We start from the raw sequence: 24,444 nt of genomic DNA on the forward strand, positions 1-24,444 counted from the left end.
TTTTTTACATATACGAGTTACCATTGTTTTCTTATTCTTTCTGAAAGAAGGACAGCTCAAAAAATATAAACTCTTCATCCTGACCTAGTTTCAATGAATTTGATACCAATGTGTCGTTTTGGGGAAAGTGATCAAAGGTCAACGGTGGCTAAGGAACTGTATGATTTGAAAACATGTGATTGCTATTACAGCATGAAAGCTGTAGATCATTTTACTACTGCTACTATTTGTTTGTTCATTCTTCTTTAGATTGTTGATGGTATCCAGACAAATCTTTCATTAAGCACTAACAATACACTTGTACGTTAATAAAATAAGATTGTGGAGACAGAAGGCCCTGACTGGGAAGACAGGATCCAATTTCCATATGCCCACTGAATGCTCAAGGAGTTTTTATCTAAACTTCAGGGCAGCTTGGAACCATCTTTCCCAAGCAGATCTGAATCAAATATTGAATCAGAACCCTTTAAACTTTGGATCTAGACACAGGTAAAGAACCTGTGCCAGGGAACTACACCCTCATTGTCTCCATGGATGGGACCTCTGAAGTGGGTTCCTACAAAGGAATGCAGAAGGAAGGAAGTGGATGTGCCACACATAAATAGTGACATAGCCAGGAGGGGTCTGTTCACAGCACATGTTTGCATAAACCAGAAGAGCACGGGATTGGCAGAGTCCACTACTTCCACTCCAGCAGTAGCCAGCAGCAGGCCAGGCTTCACCTTTCTGCCATATTCAGGATTGCATGCTCCATCTCTTCTGAATTAGGTTATAGTTTTGCTCCAGCACAGCTCTTCCCCTCAGGCTTTGTTTTTCTCCAAGGACTGAGCCCTCTCTAAAATGATTTAAGCTAAATGGTGTTCAGCAGAACTATGCGGAAGGCTGCCCTGTTCTCTCTTTGTGGGCCAAATCCTTAAATGCCATACAACACATAAGTAAGCAGGCTCATCCATAGCCTGGGAATGGGGGGGGCACCGAATCCTTCCCTGGGCCATGATACTTTTGGGAGACATTTCATGGCTGCTGCTTCAGCCTTGGGGCTGAAGTGGTATCTGTATCCCCTGCATTCCCCTTTTGCTGTGTGCATGCGTGGGTGCACGGGCCTGTGGATCCATGTGGTTGCAGTTACAATAGCATGTTTTCACTACTTCCTTGCTCAATTCAGACCTCAAATCCCCCTCCACATTTCTATAAAGTCAATTTGGCACACTCGGTACAGAATTCTGTGCACACTCTCCAATACCACAGCAGTTCTGCCACGTTAAGGGCCTTTCTCAACCATGGGAGAAGTTTAGGATTTTGCATATTTTTTGATTGAATAGGTTGTTATGGGCCCCTCCCCACGTGTAACATTTTCCCTGACAAGCAGAGCCCTAAACACGTACCTGTTTAATCAAAATATAGCCACTGTTGAAAAAACCAACACAGACCCCTGGAAACTTCATCATATTCAAGAAGCAGAAGATAATTCTGGAAAGTAGCAGTTAAAATGAGTTAGTGCCTTCAACCGCAGTGAAAGCCATAGATACTCTGAATGTAAACAAACCATTTTTGCCCCTCACTGAGGCAACAATTCAGCATCTATCCCTGTGCTCAGTACATACTGAACTGGAGGCTTATATGTTAGTGCAGCATCAAAGTTTTTATGAATAAAGGTTGTGTGCAGCACTTTCCATTTCTTTGCTTTGTCTGTCACAAGTGACGGCTGTTCTTGACAGAAGGGAACTACTATTTGCATAGAACATCTTGCTTATTCTAACACATAAGCAGCCTCCTTATGTCGTGAGACAAAAAGCATCACAACTGTTATAAATCTTCTGAAACAAAGATCAGTGTGAAAGCCAATGGATATAATTATCTAGTGTATGAACCTTAACTACATAAGCAACACGACCACGTCATACAGAGACAGAGCACGCCAAAAATCCTGGAACTTCACAGAAGTTTGAATCTGGATTGGTGTTGAGATCTGTGTTCTATGGCTCAGACTTGTCTCCAAGGATTGTCTGAATATACCGAATTACAGTGGTGTTACTGTGTGATTGGTCCTCAGAATAAGCTGTGATATATCACTATGTAACTTGGATATTAACTCATGCTGCTAATTTAGATAGATACACTAAGAGTGAAAATGAAATTTAGCCTTGTTTATTTCGTGAAGGACAGATGCCCATACTGATTTCTTTAAATCTATAAACAGGCTTTGATACCACTGACTACCAGATTTTGTTGAATTGGCTGTGGACTCTCAATTAGTGGACAGGATTGCCTTTGCGTGTTTATGTTCTGTTCCAGAAAGAGCCCAGAGAGTGGTAGGCAGTAATTGCTCATTTTTCCCGAGGGGCAGATATGGTTCCACAGGATTCTATTCCTTCAGCTCAGCTTTGGCAGCTCTAAGGTAAGTAAGCTGTTCAGGTATTGCTCTCTTTCATCAAATCCGGGTGGAATGCTATCTTTGATCTCCAGCATGTGGAGGAGATAGGGGCTTGGGTGAGAGCAGCCTTCAACAGAGTTGATCAATTACTGTTAACAAGACTTATCTGAAATGGATGGCAAAGTATTACCGTGACTTCAAGCATTCCTCTTAGATAGGACTTGGAGTTAGGCATGATGGCCTCTGTAGCTAGCACTGCCTGAAAGCGCTCCCTTGTTGAATTCCACAGGGATCAGTATTGTTCCCTCCTTCTCTCCAATCCCTACATGAGACCATGTGGAGAGACTGGGAGGCACACTGGACAACTTATCCCAAAAACAGGCTGACCAAACCCAGCTTTGCATCTCCTGCTCAAAAGACGCCATCAGCTTTGTCAAAGATAGCACAACGCCTGCAACAGATCAGCACTGGTTCAAACTGAACCCAAGTGAGACTGAGGCAATGCCAGAGGGAAGGGAAAACACCACAGAGCTAGCCGAGATGCTGACCTGTTCCTCCATTGAGGGCATCTGCCCATTATTCATTAGCATGGTGTGAAGTTCTCACTCATAGCTGATGGTGGATACCCAGGTAATAAATGTGGTTTAAAATGCCTTATTCTGCTTCCAACTTGCCTGGAGACTCAGCCCCTTACTGCCAGAGGAGATGCTAATAACAGAGATCCACGTACTCGTCAGCTCCAAAGAGAATTCCTATCTCTCAATGTAGTTTGGGATGAAGGAGAAGGTAGCAATACAAGAATTCTAAATCGTGCAGAATGCAGCAATCTGTCTCCTTACGGGGGAAAAACACCCTGGACACAGCCCACGAGTGCTCAGCACTTTCTGCTAACTCCCACTTTATTTCTGATGCCAACTCAAGGCCTTGAACAAGTGGGGTCCAGGCTACCTCAGAGACCCGCTAGCCATTCACAACCCACTGAGACAACTGCACTCCAATGGGGCAATGCAGCTAATTATACCTAGGAGGCCTTTGACTATAGAATGACCTACCTGAGAAGAGATTATGCAGCCCTGTCAGCCATTTGCAGAGCACTTTGCACAACACAAAGGATTATTACAAAAGCCTTCCTGCAACGACTGAACACAAGAAATTGCAGCTACAACAAACCACCTCCCAGTAACACATGCTGAGGAGCTAGGGGAGAAAGAGTAAAGTCCATGATAGACAACACTCTGTAAGTACTAATGTCTGTGTTTGGTGACTGGACACTCCACCTGATGACCGCTCTTGAAATAATTTAGATTTGAGACTGGTTGAGGCTCAGTCTAGGTAATGTTTGCAGGCTGAGGGAAGCTGTATAGCAAAATGGTGCCTGCCCTCTGACCAAGTGAGCCTGCCCTCTTTGTCAATGAGAGTCACAAATTTCAGGGCACTTTTGGATGCCAGATTGCACCTGTATTTGGCATGATGACTGCAAATGTTTGGCTCTTACATGGATATTGCTATGGTGACCTGTGCCTTTGTGAACTCCAGACTGCCTTACTGTTACCTGTCTACATCAGTCTACCCTGGAAGGCCACTCAAATGCACAGCTACTGCGGAATGCAGAGCCTCCTCGCTTTGCTGCACTACCTTCAGTGAGCGCATTACATTAGTGCTCCAAAGAGTGAGTTGTCTCCCTGTTTGCTTTAGGTGTTGATATTGCTCTTTGAGAGAAAGAGTTTTAAAAGCTGCCTTGCTTTTCTGCATCTGCAAATGGTGGGCACAGTTCTGCACTTGCCATTATTTGTTGATTGAATTACTCTCACTCAGGCATCTAAGTACCTTTTCTGTGGCAGCAGTTGGGTAACAGGAAATGGCATCCATTTCATTCAGTTCTTTGTACTCTCAAAACTGAGAGGACAAAAAGAGAAGCAGGACTGAGGTCCGTTCAGACACAAAATTCAGACCCTCTAGCCCTATATGGTTGAAATCATAGATACCTTGTCATTGCCTCTCTTTCAGAGCACTGGCATAGCAGGTGAGTTCAGTTTATATGCTCTTGCTTACAATCCTTAGTTTTGAATGTCTGAAGGTGGTGACAGGCTGTTCTCAAAGGAAATTTCACAATAGAATTCACTTCCCTTGTTGATTTGTTGGAGCCCAGGCCCATTGACTTTCAAGTCACAGTGAAAGACCTTTTTCAGGAGGGATATACCCCTGCTTGCTTCTACTTGCAAGATTTAGGCACTTAAAATTTAGGTTGACATAGCTAAAACATTCAGGGGTGTGAAAAATCTACACCCCTGAGGACTGTAGCTATGCCAACCTAACCCCGAGTGTAGATTCACCTAGTTCAATGGAGGAATACTTCCATCAGTTTAGCTACCATTGCTCAGGGAAGTGATGTTCCTACAACAACAGAAAAACCCCTTCTGTTGCTGTAGGCTGCAGCTACACTATGGGACTATGCCGGCATAGCTACTTACCTGTGCTATGTTCCTATAGTCCCCTGTAGTGTAGATGTATTCTCGGTATCTTTAAATTTAGTTTGAGGTTAGTTATCTAAGTGTGTATGTGGTTTTTAAGTAATTTAGGTGCAAGTACTGAAGATACAATATGACGGGTGCATTTTTAAAAATAAATAGGCCAGATCCTCAGTTGATGTAAACTGGCATGACTATTGATTAAAGCGGAGCTACATCAATTTACAGCAGCTGAGAATCTGTCCCAATGAACGTAGACTGTGCAATACACAGGGCAAAGATAAAATACCCCGCCTTAAAATTGTACTTCTCCTTGTAGTAATGCAACAGTGGTAAGAATCTTTTGGCTTTAAAGAACTCTGACATAATTTATATTGTATTAAACTGCCCTCTGACTGAGCAAGTCAGTCAACTATAAAGAATAAAAGTCAATACATTAAGAAAGAAAGAAAGAAAGAAAGAAAGAAAGAAAGAAAGAAAGAAAGAAAGAAAGAAAGAAAGAAAGAAAGAAAGAAAGAAAGAAAGACTGCAGCCCTCACCATCTGCAGTAGTCACAGTATTTTTTGATATTTAGCATGGGAAGTGCCACTGTCAAGATGCCAAGTGTTGAATTTTTAATGGTGCCTATTGTATCTACTTGAAAGACTTCCCCCACCATTGGTCCCAATCCTGTGATCTGATCCATATAAGTAGACCTTTGTGGACCCCCTATTGACTTTAATGGGACCTCAAGTGGTCATTAGGGCCAACCTGTGCATTTGCAGAATCACCACCCATTGTTTGTAGTGGTATAAGGGTGGCTCCTATCTGCTATGTGAACTGTAAAACCCGCCAAAATGTAACTATGTTGTTCAGAACAGCAAGAAATTTGAGAGATTTCTGGTCTATATTGACAGCAAAAAATATTTTCAAATACTTACATTTCCTGCTCTGACACTATTTCAGCAGGTTGATGGAGTTCCAGGGTCTTGTTGTACACTTGTGTTGTTTTAAAGACTGCACAGTGTACTAATTCCCCTTCAAAAGAGAAATCCAATTTCAACATAACCTTGTTTTTTAAAAAAGAACATGGAAAATAGTAGTAAATTTCATTTTGGCTCAACTAATGTAAAAAAAATGCTTTTAAAACAAATTAATGTCATCTTCTAACCACAATGTCTGGACGTGCTGACAGAGTCTGCCAATGTCCCCTATACCCTAAGAACAATAAACATATATCTTGAAAGAAGGATTAAAATAAAAGGCCCAACCCTACTCCCATTGAAATCTACCCAGCAGAAACATTTTTGATGCACTGAGCAAACACTGTGGTTGTTGGGTCCTCAAAAATTCTGTATTAAGTTCTGTCTCTGGAGAGGTGCTTAAAAATTCATAATACTGTGTATCTATTGATGTATTTAACGGAACTCTGGAGTAAGAAAGTAGAACCCTCCAATACTGTCAAGATAACACTGCCAAATTTTCCTTTGGATCTATACACTTCCAGATGAAAAACTGAGTTCCCTTGGGAGAATAGATATTATAGTTGGAGATGACAGCTTGGATCTCTATTGTGAGAAATTATTCATGAAATTAGCAATTCTTCCCTTTTAAGGTAAGAAGGTGAAATATTACATCTTCACTCATATTTCCTGCAATAACCTAATCTGCAGCTCAATATAACAGGACATTTATCAACAAGAACTAATTTAAAGGTTAGTTAGGTAGTATAACAAAAAATAGTGCATAGCTGCTTGAAAGTGAACTTGCAATGAATACCAAGTACTAAGATAGTGCATATCAAGTTTAGAGCCTCTGAGATGAGGCAGTTAGACATATGCCTTGTGGGGCTCTCTCACTACATAGCTAGCCTTTCTCCTGCTCACAAACCGCGTTAGAAGAGCTTTGGCTTCACTACAGAGCTGCAGTGACTAGCACACCATGAAAAAAAAAATCTCTCTTCTGTCTGCTACACTAATATCCGATTGTCGATAACTCATTCAGTTGTTAGGACATTGGACTGACATGGGAGTAAGTCGCGCACTGTGACTGAAATACTCCATTGAGAGCTCCAATGTCAAGCATGCAGCAGACATAAAAACACAAGTTAAGCACTTTTTCGGAGTGTGGAAGAAACAAGCAAACCTTCCGTTAAGCATTTCTCATGCCCTCCTGCTTTTCTGGTTACTCTGAGCTCTCCTGGCCCTCTGGCATGTGCGTTACCACCAGCTAAGACTCATTTAGATTCCCTTCATCTCAGAAGCAGGGAGCCAAAGTGAGAGGTATCAGAGGGGTCGCCGTGTTAGTCTGGATCTGTAAAAGCGGCAAAGAGTCCTGTGGCACCTTACAGACTGAGCTGATGTTTAAGGGATATAAGTTACATGTAAGTAAATGAGTGTGAATCTAAGTCCAAAGGGAGTCCCAGCTGGTCTAACGTGCAAGTTTAATCAACTCAGACTCATCTCTGAATTTGACCCTCAGTTTGAAGATTCTAGACGCAGTCATTTCCTGAATCCTGCAATTCCTCTAAGCTCTGAACATTGGGCATTTAATATCTCACCCGCACACGCATATACACCATATCCAAACAGATGAATATCCGGCTAGTGATTTTGCCTGACAGCCAAGAGTTCTTTTTCATGTTCTATATTTCAGTTCATGCTGTGGGATTTTTCACCTTCACCTTGCACAGAATAAGTTCTTTAGCTCAGGTATGCTAAAGATATCCAGACTTTGGAACAGTTTGAGATAAAGACCAAGGTCAAAACTTTCAAAAACATCAGCGTGACCCGAGTGCCTAAATGACCTAATTCTTTATTGAAAATGAAACAGAAGTGCTTTTGAAAATTTTACTCTTAAGGGCCCTGCAATTTCAGGTGGCCATAAATCATATAAATCTGTTATAATGGCTTATCATAAACAACCTTAAACCATCACAGAAGGAACATTTTTCTCTACTCCAAAGTTACAGTGCTAATTAATAATGAGGGGTCTATTTGACCCAACATTTGTAATAGTTACCCCAAGTAATGTCATTGCACAACTACCCCCCAAAAGCACAATCAGAATCATACAATCACCTTGACAAACAAGAAACTACATAGGTTTCAGAGCAGTAGCCGTGTTAGTCTGTATCCGCAAAAAGGAAAAGGAGGACTTTTGGCACCTTAGAGACTAACAAATTAATTCGAGCATAAGCTTTTGTGGGCTACAGCTCACTTCATCGGATGCATGCAGTGGAAGATACAGTGGGGAGATTTTCTATACACAGAGAACATGAAACAATGGGTGTTACCATACACACTGTAACAAGAGTGATCAGGTAAGGTGAGCTATTACTGTGACTTAACCCAGATGTCCACCATGTATTCCCTGCTCCTCCCAAACATAGCTTTAGGATGCTGTCCTCCTTTACGAACCCTGTGGTCTCATAAAATACCACATGATGACCCAAAAGGCATACCTCCATTCACATACATGACACAGACATGTCTACAGGTTTGTTTCCCAGTAGTCTGCAAAGACGATGTTTAGCTTTAGGAATAAGGCAGTAGTAATAGCGAGGAAGAAAAAGGTAGCAGGTACCGTTTGGATTTAAAGTCTTCCTCCGCACAAAGTGCTTGAAAATAGGAGGTATTGCCCCTGGTTTGCACTGGCACAGATAACTTTCCATTACCACTAAGCGTTTGCAACACCACCTCTGAGGTATCTGGGCCTTTCTATCCAAGGAGCTCAAAAGATGAATGAGTTTAGCCTCATAACACTTTTATTGTTCCCCTTTTACAAATGAGAAAACTAAGAGTCCCAGAGAGATTCAATAACCCCGTGGCAAAGGCAGGATTAGAATTTGTGCCTCCTGACTCCCAGGCCTAGGTCTTTACCTACAAGACCATCCTCACATCCCGCTGTTATAGCTGGAGAATTATGATTTACACAGGCCTCAGACGAGCCACAAATTATAACTGACTTCAGTTTGACGCAGGACACATGGTATTTACGAGGGCACATTGCACTGGGGTGCTGAACGGGAGAAGTCACGGCAGCACAGGGCAGCTTCTACTTGCATTACGAATATGTCCTCCCACTCCGCATTTGTCATATGGCAACATGTCACACAGTGCTGGTTTTATGTCTTTGCCCCCCACACACACCCCTACTCTGATTTCCACCCCTATTTTGACCTTTCTCCTGCCCATCAGAAAGTCCACTGGGTTGCCGGATGGTATCAAATCAGGACCCAAACTTTTGATGACAAGATTTTTGGTGCGCCCACAGACATGTCTCTGTCTCTTCCACTAAATTTGACAGGTGCAGAACAGGGATCTAACAGATTTACATGGCCCATCATACATAAATGGGTCAGTTACCAGGTTAGGAAAAGTAAGAGAATCTTTAGAATTTTTTTTAATTCATATTATGCAGTCACATTGCTATTGTCTTGCACTATTTCTGACTTTGTAGCAGACCAATGAACAAAGCCATCTCTACTGTAACTTCATTGCATATAAGGAAGAACACTAGGGAAGAATTTGGCCCAGTGTTCTTTCATTCATATTGCACTCCAAAACAATGAGTCATAGTTTTAACTAGCGATTTAAACTTTAAAGAAAATTAATATCATGGGCCAGATCCTCAGCTGGTGTTAGATAGCACAGCACCACTGAAGTAATTTACACCAGCTAGGGTTCTGGTCTCACACATATACATTTACCTTAGCCAGAGCTCACTACGTTAAAGAAGCCCAAATCTGTCATAGAAATATATAATTGCACTTTATCTTGAGGAGCCATTTATAAATAGTTTATAAAAGGTTAATAACTTGTTGATGTTACATAAATGGTAACTCAGTTACCAGTCTCGGTAAACCAGTCCAACAGGTTTCTTGTAAATATGGCTTATAAGCATCTATGCCACCTTCTGCTGATGTGCTTATAACCATCTCTAACACAATACTCATGTCTGTAATATGCATATAAAATATCAATCATTTATTAACCCTTCATGAAGTATTTATAAACGTAACCTTAATACAAAGTGTGACCAAATAGATCCTTTCTGAGGTATTTCATTCTGGAAATATAAACAGAAAGTTAAAATGAATCAATATTACTATTGCAGAAACATGTGAAAGAGCTGGTTTGTAAACTGTATACAGTTATGTATAAAAAAAATTCTGAAATCACCACTGCCCGCTTCAGATAAAAAAAATCTGAAAATGAGAAATTTTAAATATATATTACTGAATTCCAAATTTAAACTATTTTGTTCATATAGATCTTTAAAAAAAAAACTATTAACGTGTCCCACACATACATGTTTCTGTTATTTTAAAAAGTATTTGGCTTTCCTGGAAAATTATTTACTCTAAGGATAATAATGAAAACATCAACACAAACATGCATATTTTTTTATAAGTAACTGAAGGATAGGGCCAAATTCTGCTCTTAGTTACAACAGGGTAACAGAAAACAAAATCTGGGCTCAATGTATTAAAATAGATACATTACATTCCACAGAAATCTGGATTGTAGCAGCTGTGCTCAATCCAACAGTTTTAAGAAAATGTGGCTAGTGGTTTTTTGTTTTGTTTTTTCTCTTCTAAATTAACTTTAACTGGATTCAGTGGCCAAAAAGTCTAACATAATTTAAGCATCTTTAAAAAGAAACAAAAGGATGGATTAAGCTGAAAGCTTTTCTGCAACAAGCATTTCATAGTAAGCAGTAAAAGACTTTTGCATATGTTTTTATAGTACTGTATTATCTACAAAGGCATATACCAGGCTCTCTTAATCTCTGACTGTTAGTAAGAAAGGAAATGTTTTAATTTTTCAGAAATACTTTTTGTACTATATAACATTGTCCAAGGATTACCTGGGCTTGATTGTTTAATCATTTCTTTAAAACAATGCAAATGGAAGGCAAAGTTATTTTGATCATCACCACAGGCTGAAAGGCCTTGGCTGAGATTTCATACCAGACAATAGAAGAAAGACTGCAAAGAGATAACAAGGAAAACATGATTAAATCACAGAAGTGACATAAAATCAATAGAAGCAGCCAAGGATCAATAATTCTTTGCTCTGAGTAACAGTCAGTAGAGCTTGTACTCATTTTCAGATTTCTTCAAGATTATTTCCTGTTTGATTTGAGGGAGAGAGAGAGACTTTCTTGAGAACTCTTCTCTTTTAGTGTTTTTATTAAGAGTCTTCATTTGTACATATTTATTGCTAAATGCATTAGCTACTGTCACTTTGTTTGCGTTGGTTTCTAAAAAGACCATCAGTAACAAAGTAATATCAATGTAGGGTGATTATTGAAGAAAAGTTGATGTGACTTAGTAAATGTATTAAAGAATTTAGGAATTTCCAACTTTTCACATATAGATGAAATGTAAGCAAGTATCATTGACTTCTGTATTTAGAATGTGCCAGCTTACTGTATTAGAATTTATTTCTGAACACTCAGATGACATTGGCATTGCATTAACTCAACAAATTCTGAAGGAGAATAGCAAAAGCAGAGATATTTGCTGTCAGGGAATCGAAAGGATCCATTACATATACTCTGGGAAAAAAACAAGGGCACCAGACAAATTGCATTTTGTAAATCATCTAAATTGTAGCAAAACAACACAAATAAACGGAGTCTGTTTTTCAGGCATTGCTGCAAATGTGTACTGCAAAACAATGCAAACCTCCACCACACTCCGGTGGTATAGACAGTACAGATGTAAACCGTAATCCATCATTGATCTATACATGGAACAAAGGCAGTATATGGCCCTAGGTTTGCATTTGCAATTAACATAAAGGCTATGGGCCTGATTCTCATTTATACTACGGCCTACACTGTTCTGACAGGGTAAAGGGCTTTAAATTGTGTATAAAATACCCAGTAATCCCAGTGCTAGGCCAGATGTTCTACTGGTATAAATTGTCATCGCATTAATAATGTCAATGGAGCTATGCCCCAGTACTGACAACCCCCAAGGGTTCAAAAATCATGAGACAGACCTCCAAAATCACAAGATTGGCTCATGAGAATTTTTATTTTTAAGAATTCATTTTGGGATCTTTTAACCTGAGGTCTGGTTTTTGAACTTTCAGGGTACACTCCAGGCATGTTTTCAAGATGCTCCCTGCAATTATGAAGGCTAGAAACTGACTTTTTGATTTTATAATAACGTTGAGATTTTCACATATTCAGCTGACTTCAGGAGCTGGTGCTTAAAGAGAAACATCCAGTGTGAAATCCTGGCCCCATTGTAGTCAACAGGAATTTTGCCATTGGCTTCAATGGGGTCAGGATTTCACCTCGAATATCAGGAGACCTGCAATCGAAATAATGTGAGCGGGCAACACTGAGCCTCTTGACCCCAGCTGAGAGTCTGGCCCAGACAGTTATTCAGTCAAAAAGAGCAAAGACTGGGTCTGATTCGCCACTGTGCTCCCCTACATTCACTTCAGAGTAGCCTCACTGATTTCAGTGGAGTTATACCAGTGTGAAACTGGAGTAATGAAGCAGTGAAACAGGCCTCAAAGTGTGCGCACACATACACACACACTTTATTTATAATAATCCACTAAAGCTTCACATCCTGTCCATCAGACACACACTTAGGCCTGGTATCAGGCACATTTAGAAAACATTAGTACCAGTATCAGATTTCAGCTAAAGTTTAACACAGCTGTAAAGCAAAGGTGCTCAGTCTGCAGCTCTTCAGCCACATGAGAGAATTTGGATTTGATCAATGAGCTTCCTGTTGTCCCTAGTTCTCAGGCTGACTGAAAAGAGCATCGATCACAGGAACATTCCCTGGGTTTGTGTCAGGCATAAGGAGCATGGATGTCACATCACTGTGGGTACCCCAGAAGAGCTTGCTGCAAAGTGAGACCACCAGGATTCTTTCAGTCCCTGAGTAGGAAGCTTGCTGCAAAGGAAACGGACTACATCCAGGCAGTTATAAGTCTTCCAGTGAGGATCTGCTGATCTGGTAGAGACCAAAAAACAAGCACATAAAAAGGGTCAGGAATGACCCCCCCCCTCCCCCGGGCACAAAGCCCTTGTCACTCGAACTGGGCGACATTTTTCAGCTGAAATTTTATGTCAAAAATGCAGATGCTAGTCGACTAAAACATTTCATGATTGTGTGTTGATTTTGGTGAATTGGTTCAGTCAAAAAAGAGAAAATAAATTGGAAATGTCAAAACGAATCATTTTGACATTTCCAAAATGAAACATTTTTATTTTGGGGTCTAGGATCACAAGGGGATTTGGTTGCTATTGACAAAACTGAGGAGGGGGCACAGCGACATGCCTCAGTAGACTGATGATGAGGAAACTCACCTGGGATGTGGGAGACCCATGTTCAAAGCAGAACTCCTAGGAACAGCCAAGCCTGGAGAGAAAGCTTGAGGGGAACTTTGTTATTGTTAATTTCTGCATTAATAAAACCAAACCATAGGAAGGGAGGTTGCTTGCACTCTACTTAGTGTGTGGATTGTGGTGTAGAACAGGTTAGGAAATGCACCTGCTTACCGCCATAAAATGGGACAAGAAAAAGTAAAAGGCAAAAGGAAGAGAAACGAATAAAACGAAAGAAAGGCGAGAAGAGACAATGAAAAGAAGAGGAACGCACAGAAGAGGAAGCGCCAACACAAAAACAAAGATGGAGGAGAGGACAGAGAAACAGATGACGAGAAGTCCCAGCATGTCATTCGCTATGAGGACAATATATCCAACGAGCTATCCAAGAACATTCATCTTCTTCTCCGATGTCTATGAGGAGCAGCACAGGAGTGCCGAGCAATATGGTCCACAGCATGGAAGACACTTTGAGCAGCTAACCCAAGCCTCATAAGGGGGGGAAATAGAAAAGTACCAATGAGAAATCCTCCCTTCATTCAGTAGCCAGGAGTCAGGGAGGAAGAGGTAGAGACAAGAGAAATGCCTGCCCACCCCTAAAACCAGGAAAAAGGGAGAAACAACTTCTGTGCTGAAAAGCTGAAGGGAAGGGACATAGAGCTATAAAATAATCATAGCAGAATGGCCTGGCAACATGCTCTGGACTTTAGTATTCAGGTGTAACAGCATTAAGCCATTAGGCTGAAACACCACAACCTACTGAAGCAACACCATGGGGACACAAGCATGGTGCTACAGCATCATGATATCAAGCTATAATTATTTGGTAGCTCTCTCTGGCTACACTGACTGGTGAAATGGCAAACCTGACCTCAGCTGCTCTGAAATATGTGCTTTTTAGGAAAGTTATGTAAATTCAACAGCACTTATGTTCTAAGAGTTTGGCATTATTCCTATTGCTATATACTGATATGCCACTTTTTCTTTCAATATAAATCTATTGTTATGGGTTAAATTGTTAAAGTTAGGTGCTCACATTAGCGTGCATCTATTTGCACTGCCTAATTTGTGCAACGCTAATGAGGTGTTCAAGAAAATCAGATGTTTGCACATGCACAAGGGCACTTATACCTGGCCACATGCATGAGCAAACAGTAAATTTGCAAGTACACATTAGGTATTTTACATGCATAAGTGAGGCCAAGCAGGTGTATTTATGCAACTGAACATTCCTCCTTCTGAAAACCTTGCCATTAGATGATCAAATATTCTAAAAAAAACCAATTATTTTCACCTAAAACTTCCATAGTTAGTTGTGATGGGGTTCACTACATTCAGGTACTTGGTTATCACTGTAATCAACCCAAATCATGGAAAAGTGGTCTCCAAATCATCATGTGACACTTCCCTTCAACACATGTCCAGCCCCAGATGTGTTCCAGAGTGCTGAACCTGAGTAGAAGGCAGTAGACGCTGTCAGGATTTAGTTGTTTACAAGCCTGTGAAAGGAAAGGATACCTGGTCATCAGAGGAACTAAACAGTCCGTAGCTTTACAGCATTTTATCTAGTTGCAGACCTTTCCCCTCAGAATTAAATCGGCTTTTGACAATGGATAAACTGTTTTATAGGTGGGACTTGTCTCAATGTCTGTACTATAGTTAAGATTGCCTATTTTAGATTATTTGAAGCTCCTTTTCCAGTTGCTCCTAAGTTTCACCTTTTGCTTCATCTGGTCTTTGCCAAACGATGATTTTCTGGAGAAGTTTGGAGAATAAAAATGTGTCAGCTGTCTTTTTGAAATGACAAAAGTAAATTTTATATATATACACACACTCACGCACACTTTTGCCATTATTAAAAAAAAGTGGGTTTTTTTAAAGACCGCGTACTGCACCAGCAGTTTTGGACAGAATATTGAAATGTGACAGGGAGTAAGTCAATGACAGGGGCTCTAGATTATGCCTGCTGCAGATCTGGCCTAAATGCTTTATCCTATTGAAAAAGGAGGGATAGGAGAATTCTTAAGAGTATAAAGTTCCAGGACCAATTCTCCACTGCCTTGTCCCTTATGTAGTCATTTATACCAATGTAACGTTGATGTAACAGGCTATCAAATCAGAATTCTCCATTCACAGTGGAGATAGTGTTTTGCATTCACATTGCACAGACGTAAATGATTACATAAGGTGGAAGGCAGTAGAGAATCAGCCCCTAAACATCTAGGTATTTATAATGCAACTATCACCAAGGTATCATCAAGGTAACAAAATTTATAGCAAAACTCAGACCCAGTCTATCAAAACAGTTTTTGTCATTTCTATCCTTCCCTTTCAGATGTGAAAAATTTCCTCTTAGGCCTGTAATTTGGATTCATGGTTAGGACCCTACCAAATTCACGGCCATGAAAAACATATCACAGACTGTGAAATCTGGTGTCCCCCTGTGAAGTCTTTTGTGTGCTTTTACCCTATACTATACAGATTTCACAGGGAGACCAACATTTCTCAGATCGGGGTTCCTGACCCAAAAGGGAGTTGCAGGGGGTCACAAGGTTATTTTAGGGGGGTCACGGTATTGGCATCCTCACTTCTGCGCTGCCTTCAGAGCTGGGCAGCCAGAGAGTGGCAGCCATTGGCCGGGTGCCCAGCTGTGAAAGCAGCGCCCTGCCAGCAGCAGCGCAGAAGTAAGGGTGGTAATACCGTACCAGGCCATCCTGACTTTTGGGCTGCTGCTGGCGGTGGCTCTGCCTTCAGAGCTGGGCTCCTGGCCAGCAGCTGCCATTCTCCAGCTGCCCAGCTCTGAAAGCTTTGGAAAAAGTATCCTTCCTCTTCCCAGTCCCCTCGTGCTTTCCTCATTAGTAAGGGCGATTGTGATATATCAAAGTTCCTATGCTGATAGAAAAATGAAGAGAAATTCTTTCAGAATGTACAGCTAATGGCACATATAAATAATGTAAGAAGAAATCCATAGCTGTTCAGAGGTATAGGGTAGGCGTGGTCAGCTTTAGAAAACTCCCACCAAGACATCCACAAAAATTAAGAGGCAGAATTTAAGGAAATTTCCAGTGCCCCATAGAGTACAGCGAACCACCCAAAAGTTCTTTCCTGAGTTCTTTCCTTCCAAAATGCAGTATTTGAATCCTTGGTATCTTCCACTGATGAACAAACAGACACTGTTTTCAAGTTGAAGTTTTCATTTAACAGTTTTTTAATTGCAAACAGAAGTTTACAGTCCAACAATATATAACCTGGTAAATCATCATTAAAATGCCTCGAGTCATAAAACAATGACAAGAACAATAATCAATATGTATATATCAAAAGTGAGAGGTTTATACTCTAACTGAGACAATAGCACAAGAAAGCAAATGTTTGCAGTCTTTAAGAATAGCAATGTCATTTATAAAGTATGAGTAATAAAATCAATTCTGCTGATATTAACCAATACCTGGGTGGAACTTGTTCTTGGACTTAAGACAGGTTTCCAGATAAGAATGTTGGCTATTCAGATCCTTTTTTCAGTAAATATAAATACATTGCCTTGAAGATACGTCTTTTTGTTATAAGAATGTGCTAGTTTTGTTGATACTTTATGAGCATATACTAAAATAACTACATGATATCTGCAGAAATAGAACATTCAGACTTTTTACTTCCCTACTTTATTGAACTTAGTATTTTCTTCTCCTTTAATTACAATAAATAACAAATTCCCCGACACCTGATGAGGTGGATGAAGCGGGCTACTCTGGAATATGTACTTTGCATCACAATCAGTTATATGTACTGAGGAGCTGAATGACACATTTAACAACTCACTATTTATAGGGCATGTAAAGGATGTCTATTCTAGAGGCTCTTACCTAACCTGAACTAGAAAGGCACTTAAAAAATTGAATCTGCTACTCAGAGCTTGGAGTCTATTGTAAATTGCCATCTATACTTCTGTCTGATGGCTGAGCCATTATGAGCCAGCCACAAAGCTGGTGTAATCCTCACTGATGTCTTTAGTTTCAGTTTGCATTTTATGCATCTATCCCTCTGTGTCAGACAAAAAAAAATAGTAATAGTTAGGCAGATAAATATGTTACCAGGAAAAAAAATGATTTTACAAGAATAGTGTTTTAAAAGCCACTTACCTGGGTCATTACAGTATGTGGTCCAGATACTGCTCTCATTTACCACGGGGTAAATTCAGAATAATGCTGGTGGAGTTACTCCAAGCTTACACCCATGTAAAAAAAAAAAGGGGGGGGGGGAATCGGAGATTTGGTCCTGTATTAATCACAACCTTCTTGATTTTTTCCTTCTCTTCTCCCTTTTTCTATGGGGTTCCTTCATGCTAACGCTTGGCTAAGATCACACAACGATTCAGTGGGTGTAGCTTATCTACAGAAAGGAGCCTGGCAATGATCTACCAGGGAGCCCTTTTATTGCTGGAGATGATCCAGCTTTTTTCCCTTTTTATTTTTCTTTTAAGTGAAGCAACCACTATCAGTAGCAAAACCTACTTTGCCTGTAGTGTGTCATGATGGAACAGGGTTGAAGATGTTAGGTCAAATTCTATTCTCAGTTGCACCAGGGTAAATTCCAGATGACTCCATTAACTTCAGTGAACTTACTTGGGATTTTACACTGGACTTAGAGAGAGCAGAATGTGGTTCCCTGACTGGCACTAGGAATAAATCAAAATCATTCAAGTGTAGCGCAAAAGCCTTAGAAAGCTGGGTAATTCAGCTTCCAATCTAACAAGCTGCAGCTTGTAACACAGAGGGAAAGAGGAAAAATTAGTGTAAGTTTTTTAACCAAAATCAGTTTACAGGTTTGAAGCTTACAAATCCATCTGAATAAGCCTAAATAACTAAATTCCCCCATCCTTCAATGTAAGGTTTTTACCCTTTCTATCTTTGTGTCTCTAATTAAAGTAATAAGAATTATCCAAATATCTTAATAGCAAACAAGTTAAAATAAAATAACTGTTTTGTTCTGCTGGACACAAATAAGTGTTAAGCTAGCAAAGCTTTTAGCCTGCTAGAGTCGAAGGATTTCAGTACTCAGGTTTGTCCAATAAAAATAATTCTGAACATTTTGGATCTCAACACAGCAACTAGCTGCTTATAAATAGAACAGAATTGGGATATCAGTTTTGCAGCCAGACATCCATTTACACAGGAACCAATTACATCCAGAAGAGATGGGATTGCTCATGTAAAGTGCTTATGCTCATTCTAGTTCAGCAATCAAGAACACCGAGTTTAGAAACATTTTACAATAACCTCAGTAGCGGAACTCTACCCTTTGATATCACCGCACCCCCCATTGAAATGAAAAATACAGCAGATCGAAGGAATGGTGAGTTGGCAATGATAGTAAAAAGGAGAAACCAGGCAGGTCAGCGATTTTTAATTCACCCTGAAATATCAGTCTTGATCAGAAATATATATTAACAGACCCAGGTGCATTCACATATACAGGGATGGGACAAAGTGTTTTCAGGACAAAAATGTTATCCTATGGCAGGTTGGGATGCATTTTTTTTAATGAAAATTTGGTAGAAAACAAATGCGTTCTTGCTTCATGCTTCTAGCTTTTCCTATGGATTGAAGTCAGGATCCACCAGATAAAGTCAATCCAAAATGTATCTTAAGATCAAAAAAGCAATCCGCTTTATCCCCATTAGAGATTTATGCACAAAGTCTAGCTCCATGAGCTCAAGCAGGATGACATCTTTCTTCAAAGGACTTCACACACACACCCCCCACACACACACAATTACCTTCCCTTAATTAATTATGCAACCTGAACTCTTACCATAATCTGCCTAACAGGTTACTTTCTAGCTCCCCCTTGTGAATCACCACAACATACTGTTAGTTCCATCCCATAGGATTATACTCAGCCTAAACTTGGATTTGTAATAAAATTTTTGATGATACTTACATAGCATGTTCATCAGTAGATCTATCAGCTTTTTGCAAGGGTAACTATGCATTTTTATCCCCATTTTACTGATGGGAAAGCGGAAGCATATGCAAATTAAGTGACTGGGCTTTTTGGCTTTGACTGTATTCCCAAAATATCACCATCAGCATATTTGTATTATCCTGAATTTACATAATTGACAAGACGTGTTGAAATCTGATACATGCTACTCAGATACTCTTCTTCTCATAGCATGTCTTGCTTAATAAAGGGCTTGCTTTAACTTCAATCCAGAATCAGGGAAAGTTTGATTTGGTAGAATAAGTAATGTAGAATCATAGAATCATAGAATATCAGGGTTGGAAGGGACCCCAGAAGGTCATCTAGTCCAACCCCCTGCTCGAAGCAGGACCAATTCCCAGTTAAATCATCCCAGCCAGGGCTTTGTCAAGCCTGACCTTAAAAACCTCTAAGGAAGGAGATTCTACCACCTCCCTAGGTAACGCATTCCAGTGTTTCACCACCCTCTTAGTGAAAAAGTTTTTCCTAATATCCAATCTAAACCTCCCCCACTGCAACTTGAGACCATTACTCCTCATTCTGTCATCTGCTACCATTGAAAACAGTCTAGAGCCATCCTCTTTGGAACCCCCTTTCAGGTAGTTGAAAGCAGCTATCAAATCCCCCCTCATTCTTCTCTTCTGCAGGCTAAACAATCCCAGCTCCCTCAGCCTCTCCTCATAACTCATGTGTTCCAGACCCCGAATCATTTTTGTTGCCCTTCGCTGGACTCTCTCCAATTTATCCACATCCTTCTTGTAGTGTGGGGCCCAAAACTGGACACAGTACTCCAGATGAGGCCTCACCAATGTCGAATAGAGGGGAACGATCACGTCCCTCGATCTGCTCGCTATGCCCCTACTTATACATCCCAAAATGCTCTTGGCCTTCTTGGCAACAAGGGCACACTGCTGACTCATATCCAGCTTCTCGTCCACTGTCACCCCTAGGTCCTTTTCCGCAGAACTGCTGCCTAGCCATTCGGTCCCTAGTCTGTAGCTGTGCATTGGGTTCTTCCGTCCTAAGTGCAGGACCCTGCACTTATCCTTATTGAACCTCATCAGATTTCTTTTGGCCCAATCCTCCAATTTGTCTAGGTCCTTCTGTATCCTATCCCTCCCCTCCAGTGTATCTACCACTCCTCCCAGTTTAGTATCATCCGCAAATTTGCTGAGAGTGCAATCCACACCATCCTCCAGATCATTTATGAAGATATTGAACAAAACCGGCCCCAGGACCGACCCTTGGGGCACTCCACTTGATACCGGCTGCCAACTAGACATGGAGCCATTGATCACTACCCGTTGAGCCCGACAATCTAGCCAGCTTTCTACCCACCTTATAGTGCATTCATCCAGCCCATACTTCCTTAACTTGCTGACAAGAATACTGTGGGAGACCGTGTCAAAAGCTTTGCTAAAGTCAAGAAACAATACATCCACTGCTTTCCCTTCATCCACAGAACCAGTAATCTCATCATAGAAGGCGATTAGATTAGTCAGGCATGACCTTCCCTTGGTGAATCCATGCTGGCTGTTCCTGATCACTTTCCTCTCATGCAAGTGCTTCAGGATTGATTCTTTGAGGACCTGCTCCATGATTTTTCCAGGGACTGAGGTGAGGCTGACTGGCCTGTAGTTCCCAGGATCCTCCTTCTTCCCTTTTTTAAAGATTGGCATTACATTAGCCTTTTTCCAGTCATCCGGGACTTCCCCGGTTCGCCACGAGTTTTCAAAGATAATGGCCAATGGCTCTGCAATCACAGCCGCCAATTCCTTCAGCACTCTCGGATGCAACTCGTCCGGCCCCATGGACTTGTGCACGTCCAGCTTTTCTAAATAGTCCCTAACCACCTAATAATGTGAGATCATACATACAATATTAGGGTTGGTCCTTGGAAGGTCATCTAGTCCAACCCCCTGCTCAAAGCAGGATCAATCTCCAAATTTTTGCCCCAGATCCCTTAATGGCCCCTCTCAACGATTGAACTCACAACCCTGGGTTTAGCAGGCCAATGCTCAAACCACTGAGCTATCCCTCCCCCCGTCTTCCAAGGAAAATAATAATGGGAGATGGATACTCCACAAATATCTCTCTGCAACAAAAGGAGAAGAAGCTGATCTTGATAAACAATTAAAACATGAGTGTTGACAAATCTGAGCTGTGTTTGTCCATTATGAATGATCAGATCATTTCCTATTTGTTCTTTTTCCTGATTGAAAGAACATAACTCTCAGAATCAGGAAGAGGGCTTGAAAAAGACACTGAGGCTTTAAATCTTCCTGGGAGAGGCAGCAGATAAACAGGATTAGGACATTTTGGAAGAAAATTAAGGCCTTTTTAAGCATCATTCTTAAAATTATAACTTACTGTAGAATGTATTAGCTGGTTGCAGATTTCCCATTTAAGTTTTCTCTCATCATATTCACATAGTTATTGTGTGCGAGAGAGAGAGCTACAAAGGGTGCTCTCAGATCCTTCTCAGGCATGGATAAATGCCAGTGTGTCAGGGCTCTGGTGAAAGGGATTGCAAACATTTTCCCTCTGCTGTGTTAAGCAGAGTCCCGATCCACATCAAATATGCCACGGATGATGCGGATACTCAAATATTAAAATTAAAATTTGCTTTCAACAAGTATTTATGTGAGAAAAACTTACATCACCCAAATGTTTGCGAAAGACAAATGCAAAAGTGGCACAAAGCATGGGTGATGCAAAGTCATTTTTACATTTTCATGAATATTTGTGAATTGATTGATTGATTGCAGTATTAACCCAGTTTTGCTCAGTATCCTATCACCCATTCCCTAAATGATATAGTTCAAAAAAGGAAGGGCATTATCAAACCACCTGAAAGCACATTGCAGTTTTTAAACAGCTAATTTGCTATGCTATAGAACATTCAAGAGAATGCAGACCATATGACCATATATGGATTTCTATGACCATATATTGATTTTTAAGTGGTAGACTAAGAAAAGGTATAGCTTGTAAATTTGATTCATCAGTAGAAAACTTACTGGAAACAGTGATCAAGAACACAGTAGGGGAACACCTAGAAAGCTATTGTTTAATTAACGATAGTCCACATGGGTTCAGAGGAAATCGTGCCTAAGCAAATCAGAATTCTTGATTTCAGGATACAGCACCACACAAAAGAGAAACCTATTGTTTGAGGGTGAGCCACTTCATGGATAAAGAATTGGCTTGAAAATACGGTCTAAGTGAAGGCAAGGCAGTACAGAAGGAGAACGCTCAAAAGGTTAGTATTCAGACCGCTGTTGTTCACCTTGCACGTCAATGACCTGGAAAAATCAGTGTGCAAGACGATGAAATTTACTGACTGTAGTTGTCTGGGAAGACAGTCACTAAAGAGGGCAACAAACTTTGGACTGACATTGTTGGACTCAGAGCACGAAGAAACTAGTGATGGATGCTATTAAATATTATTGTATGGTGGAAGGGAAGACTAATGGCAAACAGTGTCAAAAACAGCTAGAAGAAAAGGAGTACTTGTGGCACCTTAGAGACTAACCAATTTATTTGAGCATGAGCTTTCGTGAGCTACAGCTCACTTCATCGGATGCATACCGTGGAAACTGCAGCAGACTTTATATATACAGAGAGAATATGAACCAATACCTCCTCCCACCCCACTGTCCTGCTGGTAATAGCTTATCTAAAGTGATCATCAGGTGGGCCATTTCCAGCACAAATCCAGGTTTTCTCACCCTCCACCCCCCCACACAAATTCACTCTCCTGCTGGTAATAGCCCATCCAAAGTGACAACTCTTTACACAATGTGCATGACAATCAACTCTGAGTGAGATTTTCTAAAGCGCTCAGCATTAGCCTAACTCCTCCTATTCAAGTCATTCAGAGTTTTACCAACTGACTTCATTGGAAGCAGAGTTATGTCAATACTGAGCATTTTTGAAAATCCTACCACGTACCCTCAGAGGCTATGAAAAAGTGCCAAGTTAGCAATAGACACCACTGAAATAATGTGTCACACCAATAAAAGATGCAAATGATTCTGGGATTCCAAAAGAGAGGTGATGAGCATCACTCAGGAAAATGGCTCTGCAGAATAGGGGACTAATGTCTGCAGATCTGGAACACTGGAACATGGCCCAATGGATCGGGCACAAAACTGGGTCTCGAGAGATCCAGCTTCTAGTCCCATCTGTGCCACTGATCAGCTGAGTGACAGCAGGCAAGTCTCTTCCCCTCTTTATGCCCCTGTTTCCCTCCTACTCTTTGTCTGTCTTGTCTATTCAGACAATAAGCTCTTCAGGGCAAGGACTGTCTTCCAATGTGTATGTACAATGCCTAGAACAATGAGGCCCTGATCTCAGTGGGGACCCATAGGTGCTACTGTAATATAAATAAAAGATGCTCTGGTTCTGCTTTTTAGTTTTCATAGTATACCATAGAAATAAAGAAGGTGTGATAGAAGCTAATCAGAATTCTACCTGGATTCAAGGATTTTAGTGACACAACCAATTTAAGAGGCAGCACATCCACATCCTTGCACAGGAAAATATGAAGACGGCACCTGACTAAGGGCTTGACTTTGTGGTCTTTAGTTGGCAAAGTTTCCATTGATTTCTGTCTTTTCCGGATTGAGCCTTAAGAGACCATGTACAAATGTCCAAACAATACTAGAGATAACAGCTTTACAAGATTGTCTGCATTATTGTCGGATATAAGAATGAGCAGGGACAAACTTGAGAGGAAAAGGCTGAGGATGGGCCCAAAAGGGATTTAGGCAGAATTTCTTCACACAGAGTAATTCGTATTATTTACATGTAGCAGTTACAGACATTGTGAGGTACAACTTGCAACTCAGGAAGGCTGGATCCAGATGGGCTCTCTGGCTTCCTTCCATCATAATAGGATCTTTAATTTTCCAACATAAAGCAGCAACTTCATGCACATATTCCTTACTTCAGAGCAAAACTTGGTTTATAAACCTAAGTAGTTTAAGGATTAAAAAGTTTAGTCTATCTCTGCAAATAGCTGTAAATGAACTTTATCAAAGTGCAGGGAAAATCAAGCCTTCAGGTAAACAGGAACATTTGCCAAGTGGAAATCCCAGCCCTTTGTATATTTAGTAATGAGTGAAGATAAGATTTCTTTTTTGACAGCATGATGGATACAATCATAAAAGCAATCATGCTATTGTAACAGAGTATACTTGAAGAGTGAATGTGATGGCTGCAGCTTTATACTTTAACGTGTTTTGCTTTTCCTTTATTTAATGTACATGAAAG

Source organism: Lepidochelys olivacea (genome assembly GCF_965140295.1).
Source record: "Lepidochelys olivacea isolate rLepOli2 genome assembly, chromosome: 2".
Classification (NCBI taxonomy): domain Eukaryota; kingdom Metazoa; phylum Chordata; order Testudines; family Cheloniidae; genus Lepidochelys; species Lepidochelys olivacea.